The 10,639-nt window shown below is 47.2% G+C and overlaps 1 protein-coding gene across 1 annotated transcript in view; it reads right to left on the reverse strand.

The window, feature by feature from the left end:
* B3GNT2 (UDP-GlcNAc:betaGal beta-1,3-N-acetylglucosaminyltransferase 2) overlaps positions 1-10,316 on the reverse strand; it is a 31,228-nt gene extending 20,912 nt beyond the window's left edge. Inside the window, exon 1 of the mRNA XM_008064807.2 lies at positions 10,251-10,316. The gene's annotated coding sequence lies outside the window, so the exon portion shown is untranslated. The remainder of the gene's footprint in view (positions 1-10,250) is intronic.
* Positions 10,317-10,639: the final 323 nt, after the last annotated feature.

The following is a 10,639-nucleotide window of genomic DNA, read 5'->3' on the forward strand; positions in this document are numbered from 1 at the left end:
TGGGCCTTTTCAATATTAGACTAATATACTTGATTCTGAAAATTTCACCAGGCTTCCCAGTGAACAATCTAGTCAGACATGAAGACTTTATGTATTTATTAATTTTTTTGTTTTTCTTTTTTTTTTTTTGAGTTGGAGTCTCACTCAGTCGCCCAGACTGGAGTGCAGTGGCCGCTCCCGGGCACCGCAGCCTCGACCTGCTGGGCTCCAGTGATCCTTCCTCCTCAGCCTTCCAAGTAGCCAGAATTACAGGCGCGCACTACCACGCCTGGCTAATTTTTTGATTTATTGTAGAGATGAGGTCTCGCCTGCTCAGGCGGGTCTCGAACCCGCGGGCTCAGGCAATCCACTCACCTCAGCCTCCCAAAGGCGCGGGATTACAGGCTGAGCCACCGAGCCCGGCCTTTTTTTTTTTTTGAGCAAATATCACTGTCACCCAGACAGGAGTGCAGCAGCACGTTCATGGCTATCCTAGCCTCCAACTGCTGGGCTCAGGCGATCCTTCTGCCTCAGCTTTCTAAGTAGCTGGAACTACAGGCATGTGCTACCACGCCTGGATTTGAAGTTGTTTCTTTTTTTATTTTGAGTTGGAGTCTCACTCTGCCGCTCACAGTCACCCCAGCCTCGACCTGCTGGCCTCCGGTGATCCTTCCACCTCAGTCTTCCAAGTAGCTGGAACTAAGGCGCGTGCCAGCACGCCCAGCTAATTTTTTGATTTATTGTAGAGATGAGGTCTCGCCAAGGGCTCAGGCAATCCTCTCACCTCAGTCTCCCAAGTGCTGGGATTACAGGCTTGAGCGGCCTCGTGCATGGCTGTTAAGGGTTTTTTAAAAAAAACTAATCCAAGCCGGCTCGGTGGCTCAACCTGTAATCCCGCGCCTTTAGGAGCCTGAGGTGAGTGGATTGCCTGAGCCTGTGGCTTCGAGACCCGCGTGGGCAGGCGAGACCTCATCTCTACAATAAATCAAAAAAATCAGCCGGGCATGGTAGCGCATGCCTATAATTCTGGCTACTTGGAAGGCTGACACGGAAGGATGGCTGGAGCCAGGTCGAGGCTGCGGTGGCCGGGAGCGGCCACTGCACCCCAGTCTGGGAGACAGAGTGAGACTCCAACTCAAAAAAAAAAATCCAAACAATTCTGTTATCCCCTCATCAAAACTCAAAAAAGAAGCATTTCAGAGAAGCATTTGGATGTTAAGTGCTTTTCAAAGAAAATAAACAATAAAAAAATTATTTTTGAAGCACAAATATTAAGCTGTAGAAGTTCATGGTCCACAGAAACACCTTACTAGGGAGTTAACACTTTCATATTCCTGATTTCAACAGATTCCAACAATCAACAGGAGAAAAGTTGCCTGTGCACGTTTTATCCTACTTCTCAGGGGGCGGGAAACAGATGCGAAGTGGGTTGCCATGGTTACAAAGAGTTTTTTTTTTTAAATGTCAGCTCTGGGACCAAAATCCACTTCTCCAAGTTCTCCACAGGGGCCAGCGCCTGCGCCTGCCTCTGCTTTCCTGCCCCAGGATCCCCACCCCCATGATAGCCCTGGCTACTCCTGGGGTCTTGCCTCAATAGCAACCTCTACCTTCTCCCCTGTCTCAAAGCACTCTCTCTCTCCAAGTGACTCCAGCACATGCTCCATGTCATGCTCCTTCATCCTGCCTTGATTGCTCCAGTCCTGTTCACCTGCTAGAATCTTCACAGCCCTTGCACCCTCCTCACTTCCCAGGGCTTGAACACTGCTGACTACCACCTCTATTCCCACCCCAGGCCCAGAGATCCCCTGGTTCTCTTACATCTTAGCTCCCTCCTCCCAAAACGGGCCCACGCCACAGTTCTGGACCCAAGTCTATTGCTGGGCCTGCCCTCATCTGTACTCCTGTCCCTGACCCCTTAGACACCACCACAGACTCTACAATACCACGTGCCAGAAAATGCTCTGCCATAGCTGTGCCTATAGCTCGCCTCCTCCGCACCTCCCTTAACGGGTTTCTAAATCCCATCCCACCCACCATGAGTCTTTTTCTCTCTCCCTCCTTTCAAATAAAACTTACATATATTTTCATCTTATACCATCCCTGCCCTAGTTAGAGCCATCAGTCCCTGCTCCCAAGATGAATGAATGTGGCCTAACTCAACAAACTTAAACCAAATGGTGTTTAAAAACAGGCAATGAGGAATAAAGTCACTGTTGTAAGATTGATAAGTGCTTAGATGAAATACAAAGCACGATGCGGCAGATAAGGAAAGGCTACTTCAAGCAGGGTCATCAGAGAAAGTCCTTCTTCTTGGAGGGAAGGGGTAGGGGATCTTTCCGGGCAGACAGGCTTGGGGCCAGTGTGGCTAGAGTGGGGTGAGGGAAGGAGGACAGGTCACCAATCCTAGTATGACATGAGAACTTTGTCTGGATTCTGAGGAAGACAGGAAGCCACTGGAGGACTGTGAGCAGAGTGTTCTTAAATGATTCCTTTCAGCCTTGCTGAGAATAGAAAGGGGGCCCATGGGAAGCCATCCCTGCCCTGAAAATGACCCAGGCCCCTGATCCGACCCGCCTTATGCATCACTCGGCTGAAGTTCTTTTTTTTTTTTTTTTGAGTTGGCATCTTACTCTGTCACCCAGACTGTGGAGTGCAGTGGCCGCTCCCGGCCACCGCAGCCTCAACCTGCTGGGCTCCAGCGATCCTTCCGCCTCAGCCTTCCAAGTAGCTGGAACTACAGGCACGCACTACCATGCCCAGCTAATTTTTGACTTATTGTAGAGATGAGGTCTCGCCAAGTTGCCCAGGTGGGTCTCAAACCCGCGGGCTCAGGCAATCCACTCACCTCAGCCTCCCAAGGCCCAGGATTACAGGCTGAGCCACGGAGCCCGGCCCTGAAGCTCTTCTTTTTTTTTTTGAGTTGGAGTCTCACTCTGTTGCCCAGACTGGAGTGCAGTGGCCGCTGCTGGCCACCACAGCCTCGACCTGCTGGGCTCCGGCGATCCTTCCGCCTCAGCCTTCCGAGTAGCTGGAATTACAGGCATGCGCTACCACGCCCGGCTGATTTTTTGATTTATTGTAGAGATGAGGTCTCGCCAAGTTGCCCAGCGGGTGTTGAACCCGCAGGCTCAGGCCTTCCACTCACGTCAGCCTCCCAGGGCGCGGGATTACAGGCTGAGCCGCCGAGCCCGGCCCTGAAGCTCTTCTTAACACAAACCTGACTATGACTTGTCACCACACTCACGCTCTCTCTCCCAGAAGACTTTCAATGGTCCTCACTACTCCATTACTATTAATTGCCATGTTTCTACAAGGTCACCGAGGTTGCCCAGTAACCCGCTACCCCCTCCTAGGCACCCCGCCCCTCAAACTCATGGGATCACCTGCTGTTTCCCCAAGAGAATTCTATAGGCCTTTGTGTTGTATCCACTATTTTCTCAGCTCTCAACCCCTTGACTCTCTGCCTTCCTTTCTCTGCCCCTGAGATGTTCTCCGTTATCATCCTTCAAGGCTAAACCCAAAGGCCTCTTCCTCAGGAAGCCTTTCTTGGCTGTCCCCAACATGCAATCTACTAGAGCACCCTCACCAGTTTCTGATGTCTTCACCAGACTGCCCACGGAGGGCAGGAGCCATGCCTATCCTATCTATGAACACACACAGTGCCAAGCACAGTACTAGGCATACACAAAGTGCTCAATCAACGCATATTGGCTAAGTGAACAAACTGCCCATTTCACTAAATATCATGAAGTCTAACTGAGGAGAATTCAAGGACACATTTTCCCTCTCTGCTACTGTAATCTGGAGGCCTGGAGTTCCTCTGATGAAGCCTCTGGGGACTGTGTACCCAGCACTCCTGACAAAGGTACAGCCATATGCATGGCCAGAACGTGGACAGATTTGAATCCAAGTCTTCAAAGACTCTTGCCCTCTCTGCCAGCATCTCTAAGCAGGCCCATACACTGTTCTAAATTTCCCTAAAGTGTTGGCAATGTGTTTCTCCTAAAGTCAATCTAGACGCGTATAAATGCAGAAAAGACCACTTAGATGAAGCCAAATTAAGTTAAATGTAGTTATACTAGTAAGAGGTGGTGAAATTAATTTTCCTTTTCTTTACCTCATCTTGAATATTTCTTCTCAACAAACATCCTATAAGAAAAGCTGTTTAAGCCGGGCTCGGTGGCTCAGCCTGTAATCCTGCGCCTTTGGGAGGCTGAGGTGAGTGGATTGCCCGAGCCTGCGGGTTCGAGACCCACCTGGGCAGCGAGACCTCATCTCTACAATAAATCAAAAAAATCAGCCGGGTGTGGTAGCGCGCACCTGTAATTCCGGCTACTTGGAAGGCTGAGGCGCAAGGATCACCGGAGCCCAGCAGGCGAGGCTGTGGTGGCCGGGAGCGGTCACTGCACTCCAGTCTGGGCGACTGAGTGAGACTCCAACTCAAAAAAAAAAAAAAAGAAAAGCTGTTTAGAAAGAATATCAAAGTACCACCCAAATCATATTTAAAGGATGAAACCAAAAACAAAAAGTACGGACTGGGCACAGTAGCTCAATGTCTATAATCCCATCACTTTGGGAGGCTGAAATGGGAAAATTCCTGGGGGGGGGAGTTTGAAACCAGCTTGGGCAATATAGCAAGACTTCATCTCTGCAAAAAAAGAAAAAAAGAAAAGATTTAGAAAGGCGTGGTAGAGAGCACCTATGGTCCCAGCTACTTGGGAGGCTGGCGCAGAAGGAACACCTGAGCCCAGGAGATCGAGGCTGTGGTGAGCCATGATCATGCCACTGCATTCCAGCCTGGGTAACAGAGTGAGACCATGGCTCAAAAGTTAAAAAAAGCCGGGCTCAGTGGCTCAACCTGTAATCCCCCGCCTTTGGGAGGCTGAGGTGAGTGGATTGCCTGAGCCCGCAGGTTCGAGACCCACCTGGGCAGCAAGACCTCATCTCTACAATAAATCAAAAAATCAGCCGGGCGTGGTAGCACATGACTGTAATTCCGGCTACTTGGAAGGCTGAGGTGGAAGGATTGCCAGAGCCCAGCAGGTGGAGGCTGCGGTGGCTGGGAACGGCCACTGCACTCCAGTCTGGGTGATAGAGTGAGACTCCAACTCAAAAAAAAAAAAAAAAGGTATCAAACACATTGGGGATATGAGCCCATCAAATATGTAATATCACAATCTTATAGAATAAGATTATGTAAGTTGAAAACATTTTAAATGACTTGTCTGAAGTTTGCAATTCAAACAATTGGCCCTGTGCTTTCGCTTCTGAGATAACTATTTCACAAAACATGAAGCAGTAAATGTTATTCTGAGTATCTTGAGCACTTACTGATGACTTTTATGTAAATTAAACTCTTCCGTGAGCTTCATAATCAAGCATAAACCAGTTCTCTCCACTGTACCCTAGTTCATGCCACACAGGAGCAAACAGCTCTGAATGGAGCATTTCAATGACTGTCATAAGAGAGGAAATGTCAGCTGGGCTCGGTGGCTCAGCCTGTAATCCCGTGCCTTTGGGAGGCTGAGGTGAGTGAATTGCCTGAGCCCACGGGTTCGAGACCCACCTGGGCAGCAAGACCTCATCTCTACAATAAATCAAAAAATCAGCCGGGCGTGGTAGCGCATGCCTGTAATTCCGGCTACTCGGAAGGCTGAGGCGGAAGGATCGCCGGAGCCCAGCAGGTCAAGGCTGCAGTGGCTGGGAGCGGCCACTGCACTCCAGTCTGGGCAACAGAGTGAGACTCCAACTCAAAAAAAAAAAAAAGAGAGGAAATGTCAATTAAAAATAATAGGAGATCAACTATCAACAAATAATACATCTTATTTAAGCTAAATGCTATATCAGCAAAGTGTTGAATCAACAAAGATTTATCTTTTAATTTTCAATAAGTTATCTATATAACTTTTACAATGCAATAGCAGAGAGATCGTTCTATATCTAGTAACAGAAGATAGAGTTGCCTTAGTTTCCACCTTTTTTTTTTTTTTTTGAGTCAGAGTCTCACTCTGTTGCCCAGGCTGGAGTGCAGTGGTACAACCACGGCCACTGCAGCCTGGACAAGCTGGGCTCAGGCGATTCTTCTGCCTCAGCCTCTCATAACTGGAACTATAGAACTAGTTTTTTGACTTATTGTACAGACAAAGTTTCACCATGCTGTCCAGGTTGGCCTAGAACCCCCAGGCTCAGGCAATCCTCTCAACTTTGCCTCCCAAAATGTTGGGATTATGGGCATGAGCCACTGTGCCTGACCAGTTATTACCTTTTTAGAGAAATAAAAGGGGGAAGGGGAAATGGCATGTCAGGCACAGTGTGAGGTATTTTAGATATATCATTTATATTCATGGTCCCAGTAAATCTGAGATGGGTCTATCTCCCTTATTTCACAAATGAGAACAGGCTCAGAGAGGTTAAGTAACTTGACCAGAGTCACAGAGTAAGTGGCAAAAATAGAACTCAAGTCTGTTTCACATAAGATTACACACCGCATGATTCTGATTCCACTTATATTAAGGTCAAGAACAGGAAAAGCCAATTTCTGATTATATCAATCACATCTATGATGATGAAAGAATAACAGTTCCTTCTAGGGGTGAACACTGACTTGAAAGGGGCACAGAAACCTTCTGGAGTACTGAAAAGGTTTCTTTCTTGTAGAAGCTCACATACATGAGCTCAGACTTAATTTTAGTAATTCACACATTTTATGTTATATCTCAAGTTAAAAAAAAATCCTCATCTTATGACTTTCAAGTTCATGCTCTTGCACACTAAACCACCACATGACCACTCCCACAGAACCTAATCACACTCTAGAGTCGATTACCTTGGATTATCAGTTTTTTCAAAATTTCTGACAATCAACACACATCCTAATCACATCAGAGTGAAGACATCTGAACAACAAACCTGTTTTAAAATGCCACAGAATTAAAAGTAGAAAGTATCAATCTCCCGGCTACTGGGAATTTCCCCCTCTGTAGCTACATCAGAATAGTAGTAATAATAATAATAATAGTAAAAACTAGGCCAGGCGCAGTGCCTCAAACCTGTAATCCCAGCACTTTGGGAGGCAGAGGTGAGAGGATATGAGTTCAAGATGAGCCTGGACAACTTGGCGAGACCTCATTTCTATAATAAATCAAAAGATTAGCCAGGCATGGTGGCACATGCCTGTAGTTCCAGCTACTTGGAAGGTTGAGGAGGAAGGATCGCTGGAGCCCAGCAGGTGGAGGCTGCAGTGGCCATGAGCGTGCTACTGCACTCCAGCCTAGGCAACAGAGTGATACTCCAACTTAAAAACAAACAAACTAACCAACTAAAAACTAAACCTACTATAAGAGACTGTATATGGATACACAGAAAACAATGTGTAACATACTTTGTTGTTTGTTTGTTTTTTTCTTTTTTTAGTGAGAGTCTCACTCTGTCACCCAGGCTGGAGTGCAGTGGCACGCTCCCGGCCACTGCAACCTCAACCTGCTGGGCTCAGGCAATCCTTCTGCCTCAGCTTTCCAAGTAACTCGAAGTACAGGCATGCGCCACCATGTCCAGCTAATTTTTTGATTTATTGTAGAGATGAGATCTCGCCAAATTGCCCAGGCTGGTCTCGAACCCGTGGGGTTAGGCAATCCTCTCACCTGGACCTTCCAAAGTGCTGGGATTATAGGCGTACGGCCTGTGTAACATAGTTTCTAAAGTTATCTTGAAAATGCCTAAAACTAAAATCCCCCAAACTATTTCAAGATACATGTTATGACTGACTTGCAAAAGAAGTTTGAATTTTGTTACAAAATTTACGGCAAGAAGACATAGTTAATGGATAGAGGGCATAAAACTCACAGTAGGGACAAGGGAACAAGTAGAAAATTCCACACATATCTGTAAAAAATTGTGCCACACATACCCTAATAACCAACTCTTCACAAGTAACGAGTTCTTCAGGCTGAGAAAGCCTCATCACCAGTGGGTAATGATGAAATCATTACATCAATAGCCTTGTCCCTCACATACACACACCTCTTACTCAAAAAGTAATTGCCTCTCCAGAGAGGAAAGTATGCATCCTACAATTTGGAGATGTATTTGCCAAGGACCTGATAACAGTAATCCCACCTTAGAGGGCGGAGAAAAAGCAGGATCCACACCTGTTGGGTGATTGTGCTGCCTTCTTTACTGGGTACTTTCCATTAGGAAGCCAGGAAACGTTTGCCCCTTCCAGAGCCTGATTTAATTCGTGTTTTAGCCTTCTGTACACACCAAAAATACCAGGCAGTTGAATGATATGACTTGAGTTTCTCCTGGGCATTTACATAAAACACCAAAAGGCCTTTATGAGAATTTTTCAGTATTGGTAATTTATGTACCACCATCAGGCATGTTGCAATAGATTACATAACAAAATAGTATCCTAGCTGCAAGATCTCAATGTTTATAAAAATAACTATAGGCATTTATTAACTTTTAAAGTCTCTAATAGACTTTCAATAAAACTGTCAAAAAAAAAAAAAAAAAAGAAACACTAAGCAGAGTCAAATATTGTATCCATTAGGCAAGTCAGAAAGAATGAAAAGCACTGACCAGTATGTCAAGAACAGAAGGCGGGAGGCTGAGGTGAGTGGATTGCCTGAGCCCGCGGGTTCGAGACCTGCCTGGGCAACTTGGCGAGACCTCATCTCTACAATAAATCAAAAATTAGCCGGGCGTGGTAGCACGGGCCTGTAGTTCCAGCTACTCGGAAGGCTGAGGCGGAAGGATTGTGGGAGCCCAGCCGCTCCCGGCCACTGCACACCAGTCTGGGCAACGGAGTGAGACTCCAACTCAAAAAAACAAACAAAAAAAAGAACAGAATGCTTCAAGCATATTAACCTCTGTGGGTCAGCATCCCTAAACTATGGCATTCAAAAAGCCCCAGCATTGCTAGAAAACTAAAGTTGAGTTTCAAAGTTTCCTTGAGAAACAAAGGGTTCACCTTTTCTTTTATTCCTGCATCAGTTGAAAAAGCCTCACACATTTCTCTATACAGACCATGCATCATGTAAAGTGATTATTATTTTTTGGATCCTCATTCATTTCCTAATGTAACAATTAAAATATAAACCCACACATTCAAACAGGATTGTGAAAATCAACCACTTTCCTATTTTTTTTTTTAGCATAACTTTAGTATACTAGAATCAGAAATCTAAAACTTGGTTTTTCTTTTAAAACAAGGAAATCTTCAAAGCTACAAACTGTCGAATAGTATTCGCTCAGCCCTTCATAAGAACCCCAGAAAGAAAAAAAAGTCAATTCATAATGTTTTACAACATGCAAATCATGTTTATTTTCCTCAAAAGACTGCCTCATTCCTTGAGTTTCCAGAACCTTCTCTCTGCGTCTGCCAGATTTGGCTGACGCTCGTCTCAGAGGGACAATTCTAAACGGTTCCCACCAGGTTACTGTTTTTAATAAGGGGAAGCTGATGTCAGGAGGAACTTCCCTATTGATTACAGCAATGACCACCACTTCAGCACTTCTTACCTCGCCTGGTGCGGTGTGAGGAGGAGTGTGGCAAACATCCATTTGTCCTCAAAAACAACACTGAAGAGCACACCATCTCCCAAACCAGATTATGGAGAACGAGGCTCGGATGAAAAAGAACCTCCCAAGGTCACTGAGCAGTAAGTGGCAGCAGAATCAAGACCAAGGAACGGTGAGGGTGGGAACGCCTAAATATTATGGAGACCTGGGCCCTTCATCGTGCACAGGTCATCTGCTCAAAAAAACTAAGTGAAGAGAGACAGTCCTGGCTGTAGGAGAGTCCCAAGGGGGGAAAAAACCCAATATTCCAAAATGAAAAAGTAGTTTCCAACAGAAGATCCAATGGTAAACACCTCTGTAGAGGCTAGGCAGGGCGGAAAAGGTTTACTCAAATTTAAATTACTCAGGTCGAGTGAGTTCTTTAGGGCCCCTGCACGTCTCATCTGATTTAAGGGCGCACGGGCACTGAGTAAAATTCTTCCAAATTCCACCAGGCTGAAAAACCTCTATTCAAAAGAAACAGGAGCGGGAGCTTAGACAGTGGAAGTGACCGCCCTGCCCCGTCTGTCCTCCGTCCGGGTCAGCTGTCAGATCCGCTTGGGCGCGACCACGAGACGGAACGCACCCCCCGCCCCCAGTCCCAGTCCCGGCCCCGGCCCTGTCGGCCACCTCGTTAACCATCCCAGCATCTCCAGAGGCACGAATGACACCGGAAGGATCTGTTACAACAAGTAGAAGCCCACACTCACCCACTGGCTTCGCAATCTGATATCTACGGCGCGGCTCCCGCAAGGGAAGGAGAGAAGACTATGGTTTAATTGTTCTCAACAAGCGTCCTGAGAAGTTGGGGCGGTGGAGGCGGCCTGGGGGGTAGGGGAGCAAAGACAAACAAACCACCCCGCGTTTCAAGGCGGGAGAGAGCCTCCTCGCCAACCCTGGCGACAAACGGGCACACCATGTTTAAAGGCGCGCTTCCACGCCGTGACACTTGTGGGGAGTCTCCCTGCGGCTCCTCCACTCGGCGGGGAGACGCGAGTTCTGCGGCTCCGCGGCCTGGACGCTGGCAAGGTGACTCGGTCTCACCTCTCGGCCCGCCGTCCCGGGCAGCGGCCAGACCGGGGCCCGCAGCCCCCGCGCG

This window comes from Carlito syrichta, unplaced genomic scaffold (genome assembly GCF_000164805.1).
Source record: "Carlito syrichta isolate Samal-C Ts95f unplaced genomic scaffold, Tarsius_syrichta-2.0.1 Scaffold101983, whole genome shotgun sequence".
NCBI lineage: Eukaryota > Metazoa > Chordata > Mammalia > Primates > Tarsiidae > Carlito > Carlito syrichta.